Genomic DNA, 23957 nt, shown 5'->3' with positions numbered 1-23957 from the left:
CTTGTATATAAACGTTCACAGCAGTATTCTTCACAACAGCCAAAAAGCAGAAACAAATCAAATGTCCATCAATGGATGAATGGATCAATAAAACACCGACATCATAGTGAAAGTGAAGTCACTCAGTCGTGTCTGACTCTTTGCGATCCCGTGGACTGTAGCCCATCAGGTTCCTCCGTCCATGGGATTCTCCAGGCAAGAATACTGGAGTGGGTTGCCATTCCCTTCTCCAGGGGAATCTTCCCGACCCAGGGATCGAACCCAGGTCTCCTGCATTGCGGGCGGATGCTTTAACCTCTGAACCACCAGGGAAGCTACATCATAGGTGAACCTCAAAAAAAAAAACTTCAGTGAAAAGAGTCAGATGCAAAAGGCCACATACTATATGATTCCATTTGTGGAAATGTCCAGAATAGGCAATTCTATATAGGCACAGAATAGGATTTGTTGAAGTCAGGGTGTGGGTGGGAGGAAGAATGGGGAATAATTAATAACAGGGAAGGTGTTTCTTTTTAGGGTGATGAAAATGTTCTAAAATTGATGATGGTGACAGCTGTACAAATCTGTGAATATAGTAACACCATTTAACCGTACACTTTATAATCATAAACTGTAAATTATATGATATGTGAATTACATCTCAATCATTGCAAAAGTACTAGCCTCTCAGTTGTGGCCAACTCTTTGTGACCCCATGGACTGTAGCCCACCAGGCTTCTCTGTCCGTGGAATTCTCCAGGCAAGAATACTGGAGCGGGTTGCCATTTCCTCCTCCAGGGGACCTTCCCGACCCAGGGATCAAACCTGAGACTCCTGCATTGCAGGCAGATTCTTTACTGTCTGACCCACCAGGGAAGCCCCTCATCTCAATAAAGCTCTCATTAAAAAGAAAAATAAGACTCCTACCTCGTCCTACCCTAGGAAGGTAGTTAATTATGGAACAGCCTCTTATATCCACTTTAGCAAAGCAAGTCCAGTAGACAATATGCAGCCCTCTGTTTTAGCTGAGTTGTGATTCCAGAGAAGGGTAGGTGTTGCCTTCCGATGGCCCAGTGTCCCCAACGTGGACACTGGAAAACCAGCCACCCAGAGCCTCGCAGAACAGAAGCATAATTCTGAACCATCGAGATCACCTACACATCCAGCCTGCCCCTTCTCCTTGTAAACCTGCTTCACCCAACTCTTGCATATCTTTCAAGACCCCACTCAGGTGAGGCTTCCCTAAATGGCTTTTCTGAACCCCAGAGTCTGGGCAGTTTGCCCAGGCTCCCAGCTCCTTGAAGATCCTCTTCAGATCATTTAACATCACAGTAAACACAACCGGTCCATGACTCTGTCAATACAGCCTCCAAGCTCCTTGAAGGTCAAAGCTACCTCTTACTTGCTTTTGTAGTATTAGTATCTATAGAGTCTGGTACACAGTAGGTGCTCAGCAGTATGGATTAAATAGCCCGACAGGCCATTTTTCCAGCCTAGAGGCGGGAGGACCCAGTCTGGACACACAGCAGTGAGGATGCTGACACACAGCATCAGGACTTGGGGAGGAACACGGGGGGTCTCCACACAGCTCACACAAGGCCAGGATGGAGTGCCATCCTCTTCTTCCTCTCAGTAGGCACCCTCCATGCTCAATGGCCTCTTTCTCCTCCTCACTGGCTTCTAGCCCCAATGTCAAAGCCGCTAACCCTCCCAGGGATCGTTGCATACTTGGTCCAGCTGACTCAAAGACTGAAGAATACTGGAAAGAAGAGAAAAGAAGGCAAACATCAATCAAGCATCTCCCATGTGCAGGGCTTGTGCTGGAAGCCTTCACGTAGACTATATTCTTCATTCCTCAAAATAAGCAAGCATTATTATTTCTCATTTTTTCCAGATTAAGAAATCTGCACAGTTGCCAGTGCGGGTGGGGGTGGCAATCTAGGAGTGTGAGATACAGACTACTGGGTATAAGACAGGCTATCGGAGGAGGGCATGGCAAACCACTCTAGTGTTCTTGCCTGGAGAATCCTCATGGACAGAGGAGCCTGACGGGCTACAGTCCATGGGGTTACAAAGAGTCGGGCACGACTGAGCAACTAAGCACAGCACAGCATAAAGATGTATTATACAATATGAGGAATACAGCCAACATTTTGGGAGTTATACACTCCATATCATTGGAAAAGACTCTGATGCTGGGAGAGATTGGGGGCAGGAGGAGAAGGGGACCACCCAGGATGAGATGGCTGGATGGCATCACGGACTCGATGGACGTGAGTCTGAGTGAACTCTGGGAGATGGTAATGGACAGGGAGGCCTGGCGTGCTGCGATTCACGGGGTCGCAAAGAGTCGGACATGACTGAGCAACTGAACTGAACTGACACTCTATGGAGTGTAACCTTTAAACATTATATAAAACTTTAAAAATAAATTAAAAAATTTTTGTTAATTCCTCAAACTGCTTGAACCAATTTGAATTTTAACATAAATTAAAATTCTTTTAACTTTAGCCATTTTGACACCAACCCAATATTCTTAACTAATTTAAAAAAAGAAATGTGCCCAGGATAGTACATATCATGATAAGCAGGACAGGAATTCAATTCTAGGTCTGCCTGGTCCTAAGGACCCTGCTCTCCTATTTAACACACAAAGGCCTCTTTTTGGTTCTGTTATTAATAAGCTTTGTGATCTGAGGGCCCCAGTTTCCTCCATCATAAAAAGAGGACTGTACATGACCTCTAGGGCCCCATCCAGTTCTTAACGCTGAATGTAGAATGAATGGGAGAATTTCAGACACAGTGAAGGTCCCTGAGGATAGAGTACTGAACTTGCCCAGAACTTCTCAGAACATTATGTATTAGGTCAGCCCAGCCCACATCAAACCCAGTACCCCAACAGGAAGGGCCAGGGCCTGGGTTCCTTCTCGGGGTCTGCAGGAGGCGGCTGGAGCTGCTCTCACCCTCTCCTGTGGCAAGGTGCACAGTGACTTCTCCGCTTCCTTGGGAGCCAAGTACGAAATCCGGGGAAAGCCAGAAATTATTATTATCATTATTATTGTTATTATTGCATGTAAATTGTGCATGACTAACTCAGAAGAAAGGACACACTTTCTTTTTCCAGATCCTGCAAACATCGGTATGATAATAATAAAAAAAATAATTATATGCTTGAAAACCTGCACCCAGCACTGCCCTCTGTTTTCTTCTAATTGTTCCCAGAGCCTCCAAGAGCCACATTTAAATAAAATGAAGCAATTATTTAGTCTGCAATTAAAGATCGCAGCGATTTATTTTTAAGTAGGAATCTCATCATTGGGGGTGAACTGGCAAGAGAAGAGGACAGGAAGGGCTGTGGCAGAGGTGGGGGCAGGAAGGAGGAGTAGGGACCCAGAGACAGCCAGGCTGGGGTGGGTGGGGAGGGGAGGGAGCAGCTGACTTGCCTGAGGCTCAAAGGCCACGCCCCTGGGAAATTCAAAAGGAGTGGATGGGGCATCAGGAGAAGGAAATGGCAACCCACTCCACTGTTCTTGCCTGGAGAATCCCAGGGACAGGGGAGCCCGGTGGGTTGCCGTCTATGAGGTTGCACAGAGTTGGACACGACTGAAGTGACTTAGCAGCAGCAGGGGCATCAGGAGTAATTCCTTGGCCCTGCAAAGTCCAGGCAATCAGAGCAGCGAGCCTCATCCAGCTCTATATTGTGAAACTCTGGTTGAACATGGTTAAAAATGCTCCCCATCTAGACCCATGCTGTGCCAGCACGTGGTAGGCTTCCTACAAATCACTGCTGAAAGGAGGGAAGCAGAGGTCTGGACCCCACGCCCTGGCTGAGAGGTCCCGGGTGGGGCTAAGTGTCCTCGTGGGTCTCTGCTCCAAGCAAAGGACCGCTTCTCCCTCTGAGCACCCAGGTGGTGGACTCAGGTGGCAGCAGGCTGTTTGGCGGACTATAGGGTTGGCCAAAAATTTTGTTCAGGTTTTTCCATATGGCACCTATGGAAAAACCTGAATGAACTTTTTGGCCATCCCAATACCAAAGGATTATAGATAAACTGCCAGTGACTGTTGCCCTAACCCTATAGTCAAATGATCCTCAGGGTAAAGCAGTCTGGTACAGGGTCCTCAACAAGTCCCGGAAGGAAATGTGGAGCCGGGGAGGGGGTAGGCAGAGAGTCCCCCTAGGTCTCGGGATTCTGGAGTATGAGGCTTTCCTTTTAGGGGACCAACTGGAAAAGTCACCTCTTCTCCTGCGTCCTCGAGCTGCTACCCAGTCTTTGCAGCTGCTGGGACATCCTCAAAAGGCACAGGCTGTCTGTCACCCAGGTTTGCTTGGTCCTGAGGTGATACCAGGAGAATTGCCCACCCAGTGGAAAAGTACTGGGTAGGGGGGCTCGACTGGGGAAAAAAAATCGAGGAATACCCCAGGCTCGGTTGAAAGGTGCCGTGGTTGCTTCATTGTAGGGGACTGAATGGTCTTGGCTGAGTAATTAAGAGGCTGATCTGACACTTTTCCTCAATTTGACTGCCATTATAGAATTTGTCAGGATAAAAGAGAGGAAAATATATGAGAGTGGCCGGTTTCAGTTTCCTCAGATGACTGAGAAATTTACAGGAGTGGTAGAGACCTAGTCCTCATACCGTGCAGTGGTCCCATAGGGAAACCCACTATTAATTAAAATACTTGCTCATCTGGGGGTCGCACATAAGAACTGGCCATTCAGCAACCTGAGCAGTCACAGTGGTCTTAAATTGCCGGAGGCAGAATCCGAGACACGTAAGATCAGCTGAAATGACTCTGGGATGACTCCTGGAGGAGTTAAGCTCACAAACAGCACATGGGCCCACTTCACAAGTTCACTAGTGATTTTTATTCCCAACAAATTCAGCTTAAAATGTGAAGCAGAATCTCTCAAAAACAGAAACAAAGAGGTGTCAAAAAGCCAGCCTCTGACTAACACTCTAGCCAGATTCATGTACAATATGTACAGAGCTCATACTTGCAAGTACCTAGTTAATTACAGAAATTATACTAAAAGAGATCTCAACCTAAAATGGCCAAATTGGGGTTCTTTTGATACTCCAAAATTGATATTTTTGTGTGCACAATTAGAAAAGGCTGCCATGCTTACTTGGACTGGTATCCTAGATGAAGCTTCTAAAACAAAATGATAGAGTAACTTATTTGCAGGAAACCAACAAGAAATTGCTTGAAACTATATCAGAACTAAAAAAGGCTGCTAGCACTGACTTTGCCAGGTCGCAGACCTAGTGGAACTGGGAAGTCACGTTTGGCATTTACGCCATTTGGCTTTTGATTTCTGGGCATCACTTTACCATCTTATGGGGGAACTCTTGCCACTAGGCTTTTGATTTCTGGGCATCTCTTTGCCTTTTGTTTCATTTGGAGTGTGCCTCCTGGCTAGTGAAGCTCTGGTTCGTTTTGGTTTGTTGGTTTGGTTTGAGTGGACAGACATCTGGTGCAAACCACTCGAGTAATATGGGAATTGCTCACTCTAATTCCACACTCCACTTGGAAACCCCTAGGGAAAAAAAAATTGTTTTTTTAACTGGTCCATCTATAGCTATGACCCAATGACAAGAAAAATGGCCTAAAAATATAAGATCTTTATTGACACAGGATAGGAAAATGGACTGAAGTTCTCTTACATCCAGCCCTTCCTCCTGTAATCAACAGCCTAGGTCTGATCAAACTATGACCCCCACTTCCCCAGAGGAACAATCCCTGCGGGGACCAATCTGCCCTTTTTATCAGGGCCAAGTTGGGCACTATCTGGTCTAAATTTTGGCTATAAAACTATGGTCACAGAAAAATATTTTTGACAATGTGGTCACAATATTCTTTAGACTCCAGAGAAAGCTTGAAGAAAAAAATTATCTCTTTAAGAATTCCTGCCCCGAGGAAATACCTCCTTCTGTACTTTAGACCAGAGCTCTCTGGATCACTTATCTAAACCATCTCTAATTCCTGAAACCAAAAGGGGGAAAAAGCCTTTTAAAATCTTACCCCAACAATTTTTTACAACTAGTGTTCATAGCTAACTTTGAAAACCAAAGCTAAAGGATCTCTGTCTATTTGGATATATGTTTGTCTCAGCGTGTGTCTTTTTTTTGGATAATATTGCTGATTGCTGAGATCAGTTAGTAAATGAACTCTAATCTAGTGGGCCTTCAAAAAAAAAAAAGTTTAAGCACTTACAAATCAAATAATTCTAAATACAAGAGAAATTAACCTAAATGAATTTCAGGTTCACGTGAACTGGGAAATATTCAATATTAAATACATGATATTAATGTTTGTTTGTTGATCTAACTAATGTAGACATGTCTAAGAGTAATTAACATTAAGCAGAATATTTTCATTATACCTAGGTTTAATATAAGTTAAATATTATTATATCTGTTACAAGTTTGTCAGCAAGGAAATCACCTCTAGTGAAGAAACTTCTAAAAAAATGTAAATGAGATATGAGCTTTTAGATGAACTATTAAGAATAATTGTGCTTTAGGAATGTCTGTCTAAAATAGTCTCTCCAGATTGGGGTAACTTAAATTTCTAAGGGTTGTACTAATCTAAGTGTTGGAAGTCTATTGAGTAGCTAAGTCATTGCCAAATAAAATAACATTTTGGAGCATTTACTACTAAACACTTATTTCCTCTTACAGAGAAACTAAAGAGGTTTGAGATTAAAAATGAATGATGCTTGGTGCCATCTTAAAATGTTCTATGAAAGCAAAGGTTTTAGAAATTATCACTGGTATTTATGCTCACCAATCTATAAAACGCTAATAATAAAAGTCAGTTCTTGGTTGCTTAAGGAAAGTAGGAAGTGTGTTTTCAGTAAAGAAGGTATGAGGAATGGAATTGCATTTTGTGAAGGGAAAAGGAAGTAAGCCTGACTTACAGGTGGCTTTTTTGGTGGAAGAACACAGTAATGGATGCAGAAAGTGAAAAGGCTTGTGAAAAGTGAACCAAACAGTGAAGCGGAAAGTTTTGTACACGGTTTAAACTTAGGACTAAGTTTAAAATGAAGTTAATTAAGTTTATCTTGTGAATAAAGTAAGCTGGTGCAAAAACTTGAATTTAGCTTTTCTCTCTGTTAAGAGGACATCTTTTCTTCAGATACTGAACTGCCTTTGATAACAGATTTAAGTTGATTTCTTAAATGATCTGTTCTGAAATCCTTTATTGTTACTTTGGCTAAGTGAATAATATTGTTTTCCAATAACCTATGATCCTATCTGACTGAGTGTCCTAAACCTTTTTGATATTTGTTGACAAAACTTCCCAGATCATTCTAATGAAGAGGATTTATAGCTAACTTTGGGGTGCTTCAGAAGGCCCCTGAAACATCCCTAAAAGGGATATTACTAATTAGGTTCATTCTGTAAATGGGGAGTATTGTCAAGTGAGTAATAAGTCTCAGGTTATATTGTATGTTAAATGTTACTAATATAGATATCCTAGAAACTGTATGGAGCACCTAAAATTCTGATAGTAGTGTAGTGAAGTCGCTCAGTTGTGTCCGACTCTTTGCAACCCCGTGGACTGGGGCCTACCAGGCTCCTCCGTCCATGGGATTTTCCAGGTCTAAGGGTACTGGAGTGGGTTGCCTTTTCAGGTAAACTGTTATCAGGCATAATTCTAGTTACTGTCTCAAAATATTGTCATAGCACTAACCAAGTTTTGCAAAAATGCTTCCTCTTCAAGAAGACTTATAAAAAAGAATTTTGGATAAATACCAGTTTCTGAGCTGGGTAAGGAATCTAATGGAAAACCTGATGACTTCACAAAGGTTAAGAAAAGGACTGAATGAACTGGTGAATATGCTTATAACTTTTATGGTTTCTATCTGAAAAAATTACTGATTTGAACCTGTGTTTTCCAAGTGTAAGGGGAAAAAAAAAAAAAAACCTTTCCCTCAAACTAATTATGACGTAAAATTTTATAAACAAATTGAAACATTTATCTTTTCTCTCTACCTGAACCCTCCAGAGATTGGAAGCTCTTAGTTTCCAATAACTTTATCAAATAAGTTAGGAAGGTTATCTCACTAACAGGTACAGAAATCTCAAGGAATTTTGGAGACCCTGAAAAGGGAGAAACTTACTTAGATCTGTTAGGCAAAATCTGTGATAAGCCTTTGGGATGAGTTTCCTAGCCCTGAAAGGTTTTGTTTTAAAAGTTCAGTCTGAGATTATAAAAGCCTCAGCAAAGCAAAAAAGTCTATGGTCAACTATGGTTATATAAATCATCAGGCCAAGTTTATTGAGACCAAACCTATATTACAAACAAGTCTTAATTTGGTTTATTTGGTAAAAACGACAGTGATTTTAGGGAGAAAAAGATGTTTCAATGAAAGTTAAATCCAGTTTGTTAGTGGAAGTCTGCACCTACTAAGACTCATTCCCTGGATAGTTCTTTGCTGTTAGGGTATATTAATGTAAAATGTAATTGAATTATTAAAGGACAGTCTAGGATTGTTTCTGAAGCTTATCTCAGTAATCTGTCTTTGGATGAAGATCAGATGCCTCACACATGACCTGTAACCAACCCTGGAAGAAGACATAATTTAAGGAACTGTCTCCAACCTGGATGGAAAGACCTTTCTATCAGGTACTCTTCACTAGTTCATGCCCAGTGAAATTGAAGGGAAATTGACTCAGATTAACTGCTTCTTTCAAAGACCCGTAAGTGGGACTGGTCTATAGAGAGGTCTGCTGACCTCAAACTCACCTTAAAACAATGCTCAAACAGAGAAAACTACACTACACCAGGACAAGAAGAAGACATCAGAAGCATACAGCTTGCCCAAGATGCTGATCTGACTTGTATGATCATTTATGTTTTCTTGATTCCTTGGACCTTTGCCTACCAATCAAATGTTTTCTATCATGGACATGATTCTATGCTAGTTTAAAATTCAATCCAATTGTTGAGTTGTGGCCAATTACCTGTGTCTAGTACTTCTGGGTTACCTTGGTGGATTTCTGTTTTCTAGGGCTCTGATTGGATACCCCCTAGGAAATTTATTTTAGATGAATGTTCAGTCCTCTTCTACCTATTCATGATATTACTAGATGGGATCCTCTCACCTGGCCAGTTAATAAGACCTGCTCTGATGCTGGCCATAGATTTAAGTTTTCTCTTAGGGTCATTCAAACTCAATCAGAGTGACCAGCTAAGTCTCAATAAAAGAAATTAATCGCTCATCTATTAAAAGGAAAACTCCCACAGTTATGGGGTGGATCTACATACCATGCTATGGTCATTTAAGTTTAAAAGCTCCTCTATGTTGGGAAGGGTTAAATCATACTAAAAATGATCAAACTGGTCATTATGAGACAGGCTGGATGTTTTATGAACTATGCCCATTATTACCTTAGAGAGAGTGATTGGTATGGAACCCAGTGGATTTGTGGTACTAATTTATAGCCTTCACACCTACAGTGATGGATACAAAGGTGTAGCCTGGGATTCCCATGAATTTAAGGTCATACATGTTGCACCCAGCGCCTCCCTCAACAAGACGGCCCACCCCTTCGGGGCGAACCTGCCTGCAGACAGCGCCCCGCAGCAGAATGGACAGCTGCTGCAACCGCTGATCCCAGATGCCAGTAAGCAGTGGCTGATGGAGGACATGGAGGACTGGTGGGCGAGGCCTGGGACAGGCCAGTCCCGTTCCTTCTGCATCCTCGCCCACCTCACGGGCTCCGAGTTCATGCAAGACCCGGATGAGGAGCACCTGAAGAAATCAAGCCAGGTGCCCAGGATGGAAGCCCCAACCCCAGCCTCAGCTACACCCCAGGAACCCTGGCCTGGCCCTACCACCCCCAGTCCCACGAGCCGCCCACCCTGGGCTGTGGACCCCGCATTTGCTGAGCGCTATGCCCTGGACAAGACCAGCACAGTGCTGACCTGGCACACCCAGCCAGCCACACCCACGCCTCTGCAGAACCACACCTCCATCCTGCAGGCCGCCGCTGGAGGAGGCCATGGCGGGGGCGGAGGCAGCAACGGCAAGACTCCCACGTGCCACCAGCACCACAAGGTCATCCGGGGCCGCTACCTGGTGGCGCTGGGCCACACATACTCCTCTGAGGAGTTTGTGTGCAGCCAGTGTGGGAAGGTTCTGGAAGAGGGTGGCTTCTTCGAGGAGAAAGGGGCCATCTTCCGCCCACCCTGCTACGATGTGCACTATGCACCCAGTTGTGCCAAGTGCAAGAAGATCACCAGTGTCAGAGGTGCCCAAGGCTCACATTCCACATCAGGGAGGCTGTGAGAAGTGGCCAGTATCTGGATGTATCTTGAAGGAGAGCCCGGCCGGATTTCAGAGTGGACCCAAAATAAGGGACAAAGCAAGGAATTTGGCCTGTGCAGATGGAGTCACCATCCACTGAGACAGACGCTGTGGGAATGTGCCAGGCGGATTGTGTGGAGATTGGGAGCAGAACTTCACATGTAGCATAGTGAACAGCCACCAGGCTTCCCTGGCAGCTCAGCTGGCAAAGACTCCTCCTGCAAGGCAGGAGATCCCAGTTCAATTCCTGGGTTGGGAAGATCACCTGGAGAAGAGATAGGCTGCCCATTCCAGTACTCATGGGCTTCCCTGGTGGCTCAGATGGTAAAGAATCTGCCTGCAATGAGGGAGACCTAGGTTTGATCCTTGGGTTGGGAAGATCCCCTGGAGGAGGGCATGGCAACCCACTCCGGTGTTCTTGCCTGGAGAATCCCATGGACAGAGGAGCCTGGTGGGCTACAGTCCATGGGGTTGCAAAGAGTCAGACACGACTGAGTGACTAAGCACATGTTAACAAATTAGAGGTAACTCCAACCAATCTACCATTGATATGATCCCAGTGGGTCAAAGATCTGTATTCTATTGGTATGACCATTTAGCAGCGCACGCATGTGCGTGCGTGCGCATGCGTGTGTGTCTTCAATGGGGTTAGAGGATATAATTGACCATATTAAAGCCTTAACAACTTTCATAAGCTTTAAATGATATTAACCAGGCTATTTAGCCTATTGACTTCTGAGATCTCTATGATGAGAAAGGCAGTGCTACACAACTGCAAGGCCCTTGACACCTTACAGCATCTCAGGGAAATATCTGTGCTATAATTCAAAGTGCATACTATACTTTCATACCTGATAAATCCTTTAATGTAACACATTTGATGAACCATATGAGAAACCAGACTTCTGCCTTAAGTGACCCATTCCCTAGTCTTGATGATCTTTTAAAAACTGGTTTGGTGTGGGAGACTCATGGCTAAAATATTTACTTTTAATTCCACTAATGGTATTAACTATACCATTTGTATTTTGTTTGTTTCACAAGATTATTTCTTCTTGTATTACCAAATGCATGACTGAGCCGCCAGTGAAAATAGTAATGACTAGACTTGAAGCAGTTGATCAAATGTATAGCTCAATATACAATCAATGATTGCAATAGTGTAACTCTAGGTATGGGAAGATGCGATGAAAGGGAATACTTTCCTGGACCATAACTAGAAGACAGGAGTCCAGAGATCTTTGACTGTTAAGACCTAGTCCAGTACAGCACATTGAGTGGCCTACCAACAAAATCCTTCTTCAGAACTGGGAATGAGCCTTCCCAGCAACATGGGACAAAATGGTCATGAAATGCCCCCCAAAGTATGGTCGGATTTATGACCACAAGGGGGTCGTGTCAACTAAAAACTGGCACGTACCAAGAGCATTGCCAATGAGTGAACAACAAAGGCGTTTGCCATCTGCCTCTACAGAGACTGAACCCCATGCTACTATAGCAGTTGACTTTCAACAATCCCTGAGGGAATGCAGGGTGGAGTGAGGCTCTCTGTGCTCCAGGGAATCTGGTGGGACAAGTCTTTAGATAGTTGGATGTTTCTAGGAACAGATTTTATGATCTCAATCCTTGCATCTCCTCATATCTAGAGAAGCCCTAAATCCCTTCACGGTGACATCAGATCCTCATGACTAACAACAACAAAAAAAAACCTTTTGTAAAATGAATGCTTCATGGTATTGAACTCCCCCTTCACCAAAACCTTATATATTGACTTTCCCCCACTGCCGCTTTGGAGCAGTCTCTCAGAGCCATCTGAGATGCTGCCTCCTGGGCTACAGTCCTCATTTTGCCCCAAATAAAACTTAACTCGCAACTCCCAAGTTGTACATCTTTTTTCAGTCGATAGAAGCAATACCATGTGAGGGATGGGGAACACAGCTGGGAAAGGTATAGAGAGAGGAAAGGCCAGGTGGGGTCCCCCTAAATCTCTGAAATACCTGAGATCTCCAGAAAGTCTTGCTTGCCTCTCCCCCTCACCCTGGTTGCTCTCACCTCCTGAACTCACCTCCCCAGCCCTAGCTTGCCCATTCCTAGCCAGTACCAAGCTCTCAGTGGGCCAACCTTGGACTCTTCCTCTCATTCCTTCTGGCCAACTCCTACTCATCTTTGAAGCCTCTGCCTCAAAAGCAGGTCTACAGAAAAGTCTCCTGGGACCCCCACCCCTCCACTCCTCTCGCCATGAACTCTTTCTACTCAGGACTTGTGTTTGAAAAAGTGAAAGTTAAAAGTTAGTTGCTAAGATGTGTCCAACTGTTTGCAACAGGACAACTGTTTGCATGGACTCTAGCCTGCCAGGCTCCTCTGTGCGTGAAATTCTCCAGGCAAGAATACTAGAGTGGGTTGCCATTCCTGTCTGCAGGAGATCTTCCCAATCCAGGGTTGAGACCCAGGTCTCCAGCATTGCAGGGGGATTCTTTACCAGCTGAGCCACCTTTGGTTAACATCCATTTCCTGTTCTCTTCTGTAAGCTCAATGAGGGCAGGCACGTGACTGTTTTGTTCCATAACTTTTGTGAGTAAATGATCTGTGTGTGAGAGAACATGTCTGAGGAGGGCAAGGCTAGGACTGAGTTTGGGAGGGCAGGGACTCAGACATGGCAATCCGCAAAGTCTGGTGGACCTGCTGCTGTGGCCTCTCTGGATGGCTGGTCACCTTTGCGTAAGAAAGCCAGGGGCCTTGGCTATTTAATGGGAATCAGGTCATGTTGCCAAAGCACTCACTGCCCCTCCTCACTCCACACAGGGGGCTCCTCCCAAGAGTCCAGGACCACAATGCGTATCTGGGGAGGCAGAGGGTTGGGGAGATGGACTGTCTGGGTCCCACAGTGTGTCCCTTCCCGGGTGCTCCCACCCACCGCCACCACCCAGAGGCCAGGGAAGAAGGAGGCCAACCAAGAGAACTCTGCCTGGACGGGCCAAGCGCTGTGTCCAGGTTGTGAGAACACCAGAAGCAGAACCACTATGAAAGAAAGAAAGTGAAGTTGCTCAGTTGTGTCTGACTCTTTGCAACCCCATGGACTGTAGCCTACCAGGCTCCTCCGTCCATGGGATTTTCCAGGCAAGAGTACTGGAGTGGCCTGTCTTTTCCTTCTCCATGGGATCTTCCCAACCCAGGGGTCAAACGTGGGTCTGCTGCATTGCAGGCAGACGCTTTATTGTCTGAGCCACTGGGGAAGCCCCAAGAGCCACTGCGGTAGTTTCTAGAAGACCTCCACATTCATTATCTTATTCTGAAGCGCACAGGGCAGGTAGGACTATCCTCATTTTATAAATGAGAGAACTAAAGCTCAGAGAATACGCAACATTTACTCAAGGTCACACAAGTGAAAGGGGCAGATCCAAGACACCTGTCCCTGGAGAGAGCGGTGGCTGTGTGTATACATCTGTGTCCAAGAGGGGAACAATCACCCCTTTAAAAAACACATGAAAAAAATAAAGCAAGAAGAAGCCTGGACCTCCATAGGAAGAGAGGGGAACACAAACTCCCTTTTTCCTTTTCCCAGAACGGCAGCCTGTGTGAGCCTGCAAGGCTCTCACATCTGTCCCCTCATACAAAATGAAAGAGGTTCTGAAAAACAAGAGGGGCTGTAATAAAGCAGAGACTGTGTTGGCAACGGAGCTGTGCCCAGCGTGTCCTGTCACTGTCACCACTGAGGAGACAGCAGCCGGGTTGTTCCCGCACCCAGGCTTCTCTCCAACTCCGGAGCTCCCAGGGAGGGGCACACAGAAGGACACACTCGGGCAAGACCGAGGGAGGAGCCAGGAGGCCCAAAGACCAGCTACGCAGGAGCAAACACAGCTCCTACTGTGAGCAATCAGGGACCCACACTCCTACGGTAATATCACTATTGTTACTCGGAATCCAACCCCAACCATAGGGCTGCTTAGAGCCCTCCCGGAAATCACAGACTGGCAGTGTCTCTTAACAGGGTTGTATTAGGTACCCACTGCTGCATGACAAGGGCTTGCTAGGTGGCTCAGTGGGTAAAGAATTTGCTCGCGATGCAGGAGACGCAGGTTTGATTCCTGGGTTGGGAAGATTCCCTGAAGGAGGGGATGGCAACCCACTCCCAGTACTCTTGCCTGAAGAATCCCACGGACAGAGGAGTCTGGCGGGCTATATACAGTCCATGGGGTCGCAGAGAGTCAGACACAACTGAAGTGATGGAACATTCATGCATGCTGCATAACAAACCACCCCCAGACTGAGCAGCTTAAGACCACAACCATCTAAACTACACACAGTCTGTGAGGCCAGGAGTCGGGAGTGGCCAGGCTGGGTGATTCTGGCTCATGTGGTTGGCCAGGCCTTCTGGCTGTGGGCTAGAGGCTTCAGTTCTTCACCACGTGGGCCTCTTCCTATGGCTACTCGCAACTGGCTGGTGGCCCTTCCGCAGAGCCAGTGACCCACAGGCAGAGATGAAGTCAAAAGCCACAGTCATTTAAGACCCAGCCTCAGTGGGACTTCCCTAGTGGTCCAGTGGTTAAGACTCCAAGCTCCCAACGCAGGGGATCCAAGTTTGATCCCTGGTCAGGACACTAGAGCCCACACAGCACAGCGAAGACCCGGAAGAGCAAAAAACCAAAACAAAACAACAACAGTCTCGGAAGGGACCTCACACTCTTGTCACATGCTGCCACCCAGGTACAAAGTGGGAGGGCATGACACAAGGGTGTGGATACGGGGAGGGGAGGACTTGGGGCCATCCCAGAGGCTGGCTACCACGGGAAGGCTGCAGTGTTTAGGCTGAGTCAACTCTACACTGGGTTGGGCATCCTCGGCCCGCCCTCTGAATGCCAGTAACTTCTTCCAGTGCCAGTCATACTGCAGCTAAAACACCTCCCTTCTCCTTTTCCTATTTCCCTACTCCCTCCACTCCACCCAACTCCCATACTTCCAAAGCATCACAGGACCACTGGCTTCATCCCTTGATTTTGCCAGTGAGTGAATGGCTTTGGCAGTAATGCAGAGGACATCTATAACATGAGAGGGCAGAACCACAACCATGGTCGCTCAGGTGCACAGCCCACTTCACTGAGCTTTTGAAAACGTGGGCAAGTTATTTGTCTCCTTCCCGTTAAGGTTCCTGATCTGGGAAATGGAGGCAAAAGACCTAGCTTGGAGAGCTGTTGTGAGGGATAAATGAGATCCCGTGTGTTGAGCCCCTGGCACACAGTAGGAACCCGTAAAACACTGTACTTGGCATAGCTGCCGGACTCCTGCCAGAGATGTGCTGTCTCTTTAATATCCACTGCTTTAAGGGGGTGACCCTGGCGAGCTGAGAAAGGACACTCTCTTCTGAATCAGGAAGTTCAACCTCTGCGCTTGGGTTTGGATGAGTTGCTTTAAACTTTCCTGAGCCTCAAGTCCCCCAGTTTTACATTAGAAAAAAAAAAATCATTTTCTGTTATTTTTTCCTTTCCAGTAATGCTATGATGAAAAAGAAAGAATAGGTGTGAAAAGCCTTTCAGGATTTCAAGGTGGAAAGTAGGGAACAATGGCCAAGTTCTGTGTCTGCTTCATTTTATGTCCCCATAGAGGTGGGTCCGCAAGGATACACTGAGCGCCCACTATGTGCCAGGCACTAGGCAAGTCAGCCACTCCCAAAGCAGATCACAGGATGATGCTTTCTGTGACTAGAACAGGCAACTTCGAGCTTACAGCACAGAAAACTACCATTCTAGGAGGCTTGCTAGTCCACATGAGGAAGTTCTAGAATCTGGGATACATGGTACTATGGTGGATACATATAGTTCAGTTCAGTTGCTCATTCGTGTCCGACTCTTCGTGACCCCATGAATCGCAGCATGCCAGGCCTCCCTGTCCATCACCATCTCCCGGAGTTCACTCAGACTCACGTCCATCGAGTCCGTGATGCCATCCAGCCATCTCATCCTCGGTCGTCCCCTTCTCCTCCTGTCCCCAATCTCTCCCAGCATTAGAGTCTTTTCCAATGAGTCAATTCTTTGCATGAGGTGTCCAAAGTACTGGAGCTTCAGCTTTAGCATCATTCCTTCCAAAGAAATCCCAGGGCTGATCTCCTTCAGAATGGGCTGGTTGGATCTCCTCACAGTCCAGGGGACTCTTAAGAGTCTTCTCCAACACCACAGTTCAAACGCATCAATTCTTTGGCGCTCAGCCTTCTTCACAGTCCAACTCTCACATCCATACATGACCACAGGAAAAACCATAGCCTTGACTAGACGGACCTTAGTTGGTAAAGTAATGTCTCTGCTTTTGAATATACTATCTAGGTTGGTCATAACTTTTCTTCCAAGGAGTAAGCATCTTTTAATTTCATGGCTGCAGTCACCATCTGCAGTGATTTTGGAGCCCCCCCAAAAATAAAGTCTGACACTGTTTCTACTCTTTCTCCATCTATTTCCCATGAAGTGATGGGACTGGATGCCATGATCTTCGTTTTCTGAATGTTGAGCTTTAAGCCAACTTTTTCACTCTCCTCTTTCACTTTCATCAAGAGGCTTTTTAGCTCCTCTTCACTTTCTGCCATAAGGGTGGTGTCATCTGCATATCTGAGGTTATTGAGATTTCTCCCGGCAATCTTGATTCCAGCTTGTGTTTCTTCCAGTCCAGCGTTTCTCATGATGTACTCTGCATATAAGTTAAATAAGCAGGGTGACAATATACAGCCTTGATGTACTCCTTTTCCTATTTGGAACCAGTCTGTTGTTCCATGTCCACTTCTAACTGTTGCTTCCTGACCTGCATACAGATTTCTCAAGAGGCAGATCAGGTGGTCTGGTATTCCCATCTCTTTCAGAATTTTCCACAGTTTATTGTGATCCACATAGTCAAAGGCTTTGGCATAGTCCATAAAGCAGAAATGGATGTTTTTTCTGGAACTCTCTTGCTTTTTCCATGATCCAGCAGATGTTGGCAATTTGATCTCTGGTTCCTCTGCTTTTTCTAAAACCAGCTTGAACATCAGGAAGTTCACGGTTCACATATTGCTGAAGCCTGGCTTGGAGAATTTTGAGCATTACTTTACTAGCATGTGAGATGAGTGCAATTGTGCAGTAGTTTGAGGATTCTTTTGCACTGCCTTTCTTTGGAATTGGAATGAAAACTGACCTTTTCCAGTCCTGTCGCCACTGATGAGTTTTCCAAACTTGCTGGCATATTGAGTGCATCACTTTCACAGCATCATCTTTCAGGGTTTGAAACAGCTCAACTGGAATTCCATCACCTCCACTAGCTTTGTTCATAGTGATGCTTTCTAAGGCCCACTTGACTTCACATTCTAAGATGTCTGGCTGTACATTAGTGATCACATCATGATTATCTGGGTCGTGAAGATCTTTTTTGTACAGTTCTTCCATGTATTCTTGCCACCTCTTCTTAATATCTTCTGCTTCTGTTAGGTCCATACCATTTCTGTCCTTTATCGAGCCCATCTTTGCATGAAATGTTCCGTTGGTATCTCTAATTTTCTTGAAGAGATCTCTAGTCTTTCCCATTCTGTTCTTTTCCTCTATTTCTTTGCATTGATCGCTGAAGAAGGCTTTCTTATCTCTTCTTGCTATTCTTTGGAACTCTGCATTCAGATGCTTATATCTTTCCTTTTCTCCTTTGCTTTTCACTTCTCTTCTTTTCACAGCCATTTGTAAGGCCTCCCCAGACAGCCATTTTGCTTTTTTGCATTTCTTTTCCATGGGGATGGTCTTGATCCCGGTCTCCTGTACAATGTCACGAACCTCATTCCATAGTTCATCAGTCACTCTATCTATCAGATCTAGACCATTAAATCTATTTCTCACTTCCACTCCTGAATGTTCTAGTGGTTTTCCCTACTTTCTTCAATTTAAGTCTGAATTTGGTAATAAGGAGTTCATGATCTGAGCCACAGTCAGCTCCCGGTCTCGTTTTTGTTGACTGTATAGAGCTTCTCCATCTTTGGCTGCAAAGAATATAATCAGTCTGATTTCGGTGTTGACCATCTGGTGATGTCCATGTGTAGAGTCTTCTCTTGTGTTGTTGGAAGAGGGTGTTTGCTATGACCAGAGCATTTTCTCGGCAAAACTCTATTAGTCTTTGCCCTGCTTCATTCCACATTCCAAGGCCAAATTTGCCTGTTCCTCCAGGTGTTTCTTGACTTCCTACTTTTGCATTCCAGTCCCCTATAATGAAAAGGACATCTTTTTGGGTGTTAGTTCTAAAAGATCTTGTAGGTCTTCACAAAACCGTTCAACTTCAGTTTCTTCAGCATTACTGGTTGGGGCATAGACTTGGATTACTGTGATATTGAATGGTTTGCCTTGGAGACGAACAGAGATCATTCTGTCATTTTTGAGACTGCATCCAAGTACTGCATTTTGGACTCTTTTGTTGACCATGATGGCTACTCCATTTCTTCTGAGGGATTCCTGCCCGCAGTAGTAGATATAATGCTCATCTGAGTTAAATTCACCCATTCCAGTCCATTTTAGTTCGCTGATTCCTAGAATGTCGACGTTCACCCTTGCCATCTCTTGTTTGACCACTTCCAATTTGCCTTGATTCATGGACCTGACATTCTAGGTTCCTATGCAATATTGCTCTTTACAGCATCGAATCTTGCTTCCATCACCAGTCACATCCACAACTGGGTATTGTTTTTGCTTTGGCTCCATCCCTTCATTCTTTCTAGAGTTATTTCTCCATTGATCTCCAGTAGCATATTGGGCACCTAATGACCTGGGGAGTTCCTCTTTTGGTATCCTATCATTTTGCCTTTTCATACTGTTCATGGAGTTCTCAAGGCAAGAATACTGAAGTGGCTTGCCATTCCCTTCTCCAGTGGACCACATTCTGTCAGGCCTCTCCACCATGACCCGCCCATCTTGGGTTGGCGGCTGTGGGCTGGCTCACTAAGCGCAGGCGGCTGCGGGCCGGCTCACTAAGCATGGCCGAGAGGAGCTACCCCACGTCCGAGGTCAGAGGCAGCGGCCTAGAGTGCCAGGCTGCGATGGTGCAGGAACGGCCGAGAGGAGCTACCCAGCGTCCGAGGCCAGTGGCGGCCAGGAGGAGACACCCCAAGTCCGAGATCAGGGGCGGTGACCTTGAGGAGCCACCCGGAGCCCGAGGCCAGGGGCGGCAGCTGGGAGTAGCCACCCACACCCGAGGCCAGGGCCGGCGGCCGGGAGGAGCAACCCGAGGAGTGGTGGCTGCGCAGGCACAGGAGGGCCTAGGGGAGCTATCCCACGTTGAAGGTCAGGAACGGTGGCGGTAAGGAGATATCCCTCATCCAAGGTAAGGAACAGCGGCTGTGCTTTGCTGGAGCAGCTGTGAAGAGATACTCCACGCCAAGGTAAGAGAAACCCAAGTAAGATGGTAAGTGTTGCAAGAGGGCATCAGAGGGCAGACACACTGAAACCATACTCACAGAAATCTAGTCAATCTAATCACACTAGGACCACAGCCTTGTCTAACTCAATGAAACCAAGCCATGCCTGTGGGGATACATATAAGGTGCTGCTTATTATGATGAAAAGGATGGTAGCCCTGCTCAGAATCAATGACATTCTACAATCCAGTAACTGTAACAGTTTCATTTGCTGGCCCCTGGGAAGGCTTCATTGAGAGATGCATGCAAAGAAGGATTTATGAAAGACGTCTTAGGTTTCTCACATCAAGAAGCTTTCCAGGCATCAGGAACAACTAGAGGGCATCCAGGGAGGCATGAGATGATATGATCAGTTCCAGAAAGTGGGAGAAGTCCAGTGGGTGGAGATATTTATTACCTAGACATCCAGGAGTCATGAAAGGTTTAAAGTCAGGCAGCGATATGATCAGATCTCTATTTCAGATAGAGGTGGAAAGAAATAGGAGGCACTGAAATCAGTTAGGAAGCGATTGCAGGTTGCATGGGTGAAAGATGGTGGCTGCCTGCAACCTGCCGAGTGTAGGTTACTCAACAGCTGTTTATGGTGAATGACTGCGTGAGTATACATCTATATACAGGGACGTGTTATGCATTGTTCTAGAACAGGATGATTTCAAATAGCTTCTGTTCATTTCTTCACCACCCACACACTCTGAGCTCCTTCCTCACCTTCTGCCGGCAGCCCAGCAATTCCTGCCCCGTCAGTACTTTTCTCCCTAGAATCTTCCCAGTTTTCCAAACAGGATGAAACCTATTTTGCATTTCAGGTCATTTCCTCCCTAGGAAGAACTGTGTGAGTCTAGCAGTAATTACCTCACTACTTTTCAAGTCTTCCCCTGGATGCCGGCAGCAGCCAGAGCCTTCTGTGTGATGTCAGTGTCAATCACAACTTCATCCTCACTGGCTGTCCCATGACTGTGTACATTTAGTCCCTCGTACTCTGCTCAGAATCTCTCTACAAAATGTACTTACATGAGTATTCATAAAAATATGGTCTATCGGTTTCTCCATTGAGATTCCAGGTCCAAAGGCTTGGGTTTCCTGGGCGTTTCTCCCTGGCTCTACAAGGATTTTCAAGGTCCCCAAAGGAGAAGTTTAGGACACGTCTCCTGCAGACTAACCTTCATGACCTGCAGCAGCCCGACAAAGGTGCCATCTGAGGGTTTCCACCAACATAATCATATCTCTGTTTAGGGAAAGTGACTTGGATGGCTACCAGGGATGCAGCCAGCAGTCACCCTGTGCCACCAGTCCCTTATTCCACATCTTGGTAACTTCGCTGATAAGCGATGAACAGGTATGCTGTTATATCCTAAAAGGAGGTGACTAGAAGATTCCACCAGAAGACAGAGGGGAAACACCTGCAGCCCAGCTGAAAACCACACTACACAGCTAGCAAACAGCTCGCAGCTCTTGAACACATGTTGTCCCATCTGATCCTCCAACCACCACCACAGGGTACTGAAGGCAGGCATTTCTGCTCCTAACTGATCAAAGAACTAAAGCACAGCAAGGTGAGGCGACAGGCTTAAACGGCTGCCACTAAGAGGAGGCAGTAAAGAGATATGAATCCTAGAATCCTGTCTCCCATCACACAGGTTATTATGAATTGTCAGCCCAGGACAGTGGTCCTCAAAGGCGGCCCTCAACCAGCAGCACCAGCATCCCCTGAGCTATTGATAGAAATGTCACCCCAGGGCCACTCAGATATTCTGGGGCTGGGATCCACCAGTCTGTGTTTTAACAAACTCTCCAGCCAATGCGGATGCACACATAAGTTTGAGAACACTCTCCTGGGACCTGGAGATGGACAACATGATAACACAGACAAAAGGATTTTAATCCCACAAAGCCTGGGTGTCAATAGGACATGCCTGGGAGGAATTGGTTCAACTGTACACAGTGCAGGATCTCTTGCTGAAGTCAACCTTAGTTCCCCCTGTACCCCAGCATGTACTGGACCCTGTGTGTGGTTATTCAGCTTGTGCACTGCACAACTCAAAGGGACAGTGCCCTTGGAGATGCGCTGCCCAACCACGTGCGGTGGCCAAACTGCTGGTCTCACGTGGTGGTGGCAACGAGCAGGATAGATTGACCAGAAACAGGAGGAAAAGTGAAAGTGAAAGGCGCTCAGACGTGTCCGGCTCTCTGCGATCCCATGGACTGTATAGCCCATGGAATTCTCCAGGCTAGAATACTGGAGTGGGTTGCTGTTTCATTCTCCAGCCAATCCCTGGGTTGGATCTTCCCAACCCAGGGACTGAACCCAGGTCTCCCACGTTGCAGGTGGATTCTTTACCAGCCGAGCCACCAGGGAAGCCCCAAAACAGGGTAAGAAGGTGGGACTCCGTCATCACATATGCAGAGTCATGTTTCTAATTCTAGAGCCCCTGGGCCCCTCACCACAGACCCAGCGCCAGTCCCCTGAGAGATGGTATATCTCAACTCCTACACTGATTCGTCTTTCCCCACAATAGGGCACATGATCATGTGATGTGGACCAGAGTTCAGAAGAATCAGTGAGTAGAGATTCCTGAAAGAGCTCAGTGAAGAGAGAACAGGAGAGACAGGGGCTCCTGGCCACAGAGAAGATTCAGAAAGAAGCTGGACAATTACTAATATCCATAGCAAGGGAGGATCAGTCTCCTTTCATAGACTATTTTATCTAATCATGGAAATGAAAGTGAAAGTGTTAGTTGCTCAGTCAAGTCCTACTCTTTGTGACCCCATGGACTGTGGCCCCCCAGGCTCCTCTGTCCATGGGATTTCCAGGCAAGAACCCTGGAGTGAGTTGCCATTCCTTTCTCCAGGGGATCTTCCCCACCCAGGAATCAAACACAGTCTCCTGAATCTTAAGTGGATTCTTTACCATCTGAGCCACCAGGAAAGTCCAGTCACGGAAATGGATCTGTGCAATCCACAAGGAAACTAAGGTATAGATAGCATACAGCACTTGCCCTAGATTGTACAACCACTAAATACCTAGTCGGAATTTAGACTTGGGCTGTTCAACACTAGGGTGACCAACTGTCTCAGGGATGGCTCCTGGGACAGAGAGCTTTCAGTGCTAAACCAGGAAATGTGGGTAAACCAGGATGAGTGGTCACTTTGCCTAACACCGAGAGTTCTCTAGCTCCAGCCACAGTCAGTGGACCACATTGCTGATGCCGAAAACCTCTGTCCAGCTGCGCACTGCATCCTGGGAGAAGCTCGTTCCTGATACCTGCCTCCACATCTCCGGCAAAGTTGGCTGAGCTGTATCACCTTCACAGTGGGACAGGGGGACAAGAGTGGAAAAGTGAGGCAGGGTTCATGCTGGCATCCGCTGGGTTTTCTCTCTACTGGATAGTCACCGTCTGCTTCCACACTGCGAAGGGGATACTCTGGAGGAAGCAAAACAAGGCATCATCTCTCCTGGGCTCTGGCTCCCTGACAATGGGCCTTTGGAGGGTCCTCTGGCCCCCTGTAAGGTGACAGGGCATCCTCTCATACTGCGTTCCCGGGGATCTAAGCGGGTCTCGGAGAAGCATGGGTAACAGAATGCCCTAACCCAAGGTCATACACTACATTCAAGGGAAAGCCTAGATTCGAACCTGAACTCCTGACCCCAAATCTGAGGAAGACAGAATAAACACGGAGCTGATTCACCAACAGAGCTGAGGATCCAGGCATGGCAGAGGCTCATCTGAGGATGGTGGGGGTCCCACCTCAAGTCTGGCTGTGGCACACTCCTGCTCACAAACATGGAATCTCAAATGCTCTGAAAAGCAATGGGATCCCATCCCCCTGCTGACACCCTGGGCTTGTAGGGAGCAGAGGTGTCCGGGGGGAGTGTGCCCGGGGTGAGCCACTCCTTGCTGGGAACCAAGGGGAGGCCCTGCAGCTGGAAGCCCCTGGGGCCCCTGCACTGTGCACACATCCAGTCATGCCCAGTGTTCTCTCGGTACACAGAGTTCCTAGTTACTCCATTTACCAACAAATGCATGTGGTATTTGGGCTGGTTTTACCCCTCAGCTACTAATCTATCTTTAGAGTTAATACATTTGGATCAGAGAAATATATCTGGAGAAGAAGCCCACTGGGGAGAGGGCAGGGTCAGGTCTTATCTCTGAGAACTGCTGTCTAGAATCTGTCCTTGGCACACCAAGGGACCCAAGTCAGACGACAGTGATGAACACCAGGGAACTGCGGCCGCAAGTGGCCTCTCCCAATCTCTGAGT

General features: G+C 46.5%; 1 protein-coding gene and 1 pseudogene across 1 annotated transcript in view; one reads left to right on the top strand and one right to left on the bottom strand.

Moving 5' to 3' along the window:
* The window catches only part of DSCAML1 (DS cell adhesion molecule like 1), a 364704-nt gene that overhangs the window by 285228 nt on the left and 55519 nt on the right, over window positions 1-23957 (bottom strand). The window lies entirely within an intron of this gene.
* Window positions 9363-10277, top strand: LOC102171264 (annotated as a pseudogene).

The sequence above is a fragment of the Capra hircus genome, chromosome 15 (assembly GCF_001704415.2).
Source record: "Capra hircus breed San Clemente chromosome 15, ASM170441v1, whole genome shotgun sequence".
In the NCBI taxonomy this organism is placed as follows: Eukaryota; Metazoa; Chordata; class Mammalia; order Artiodactyla; family Bovidae; genus Capra; species Capra hircus.
Note: the sequence above shows the minus strand (reverse complement) of the source record. Positions and strands in the feature narration are given on the sequence as shown.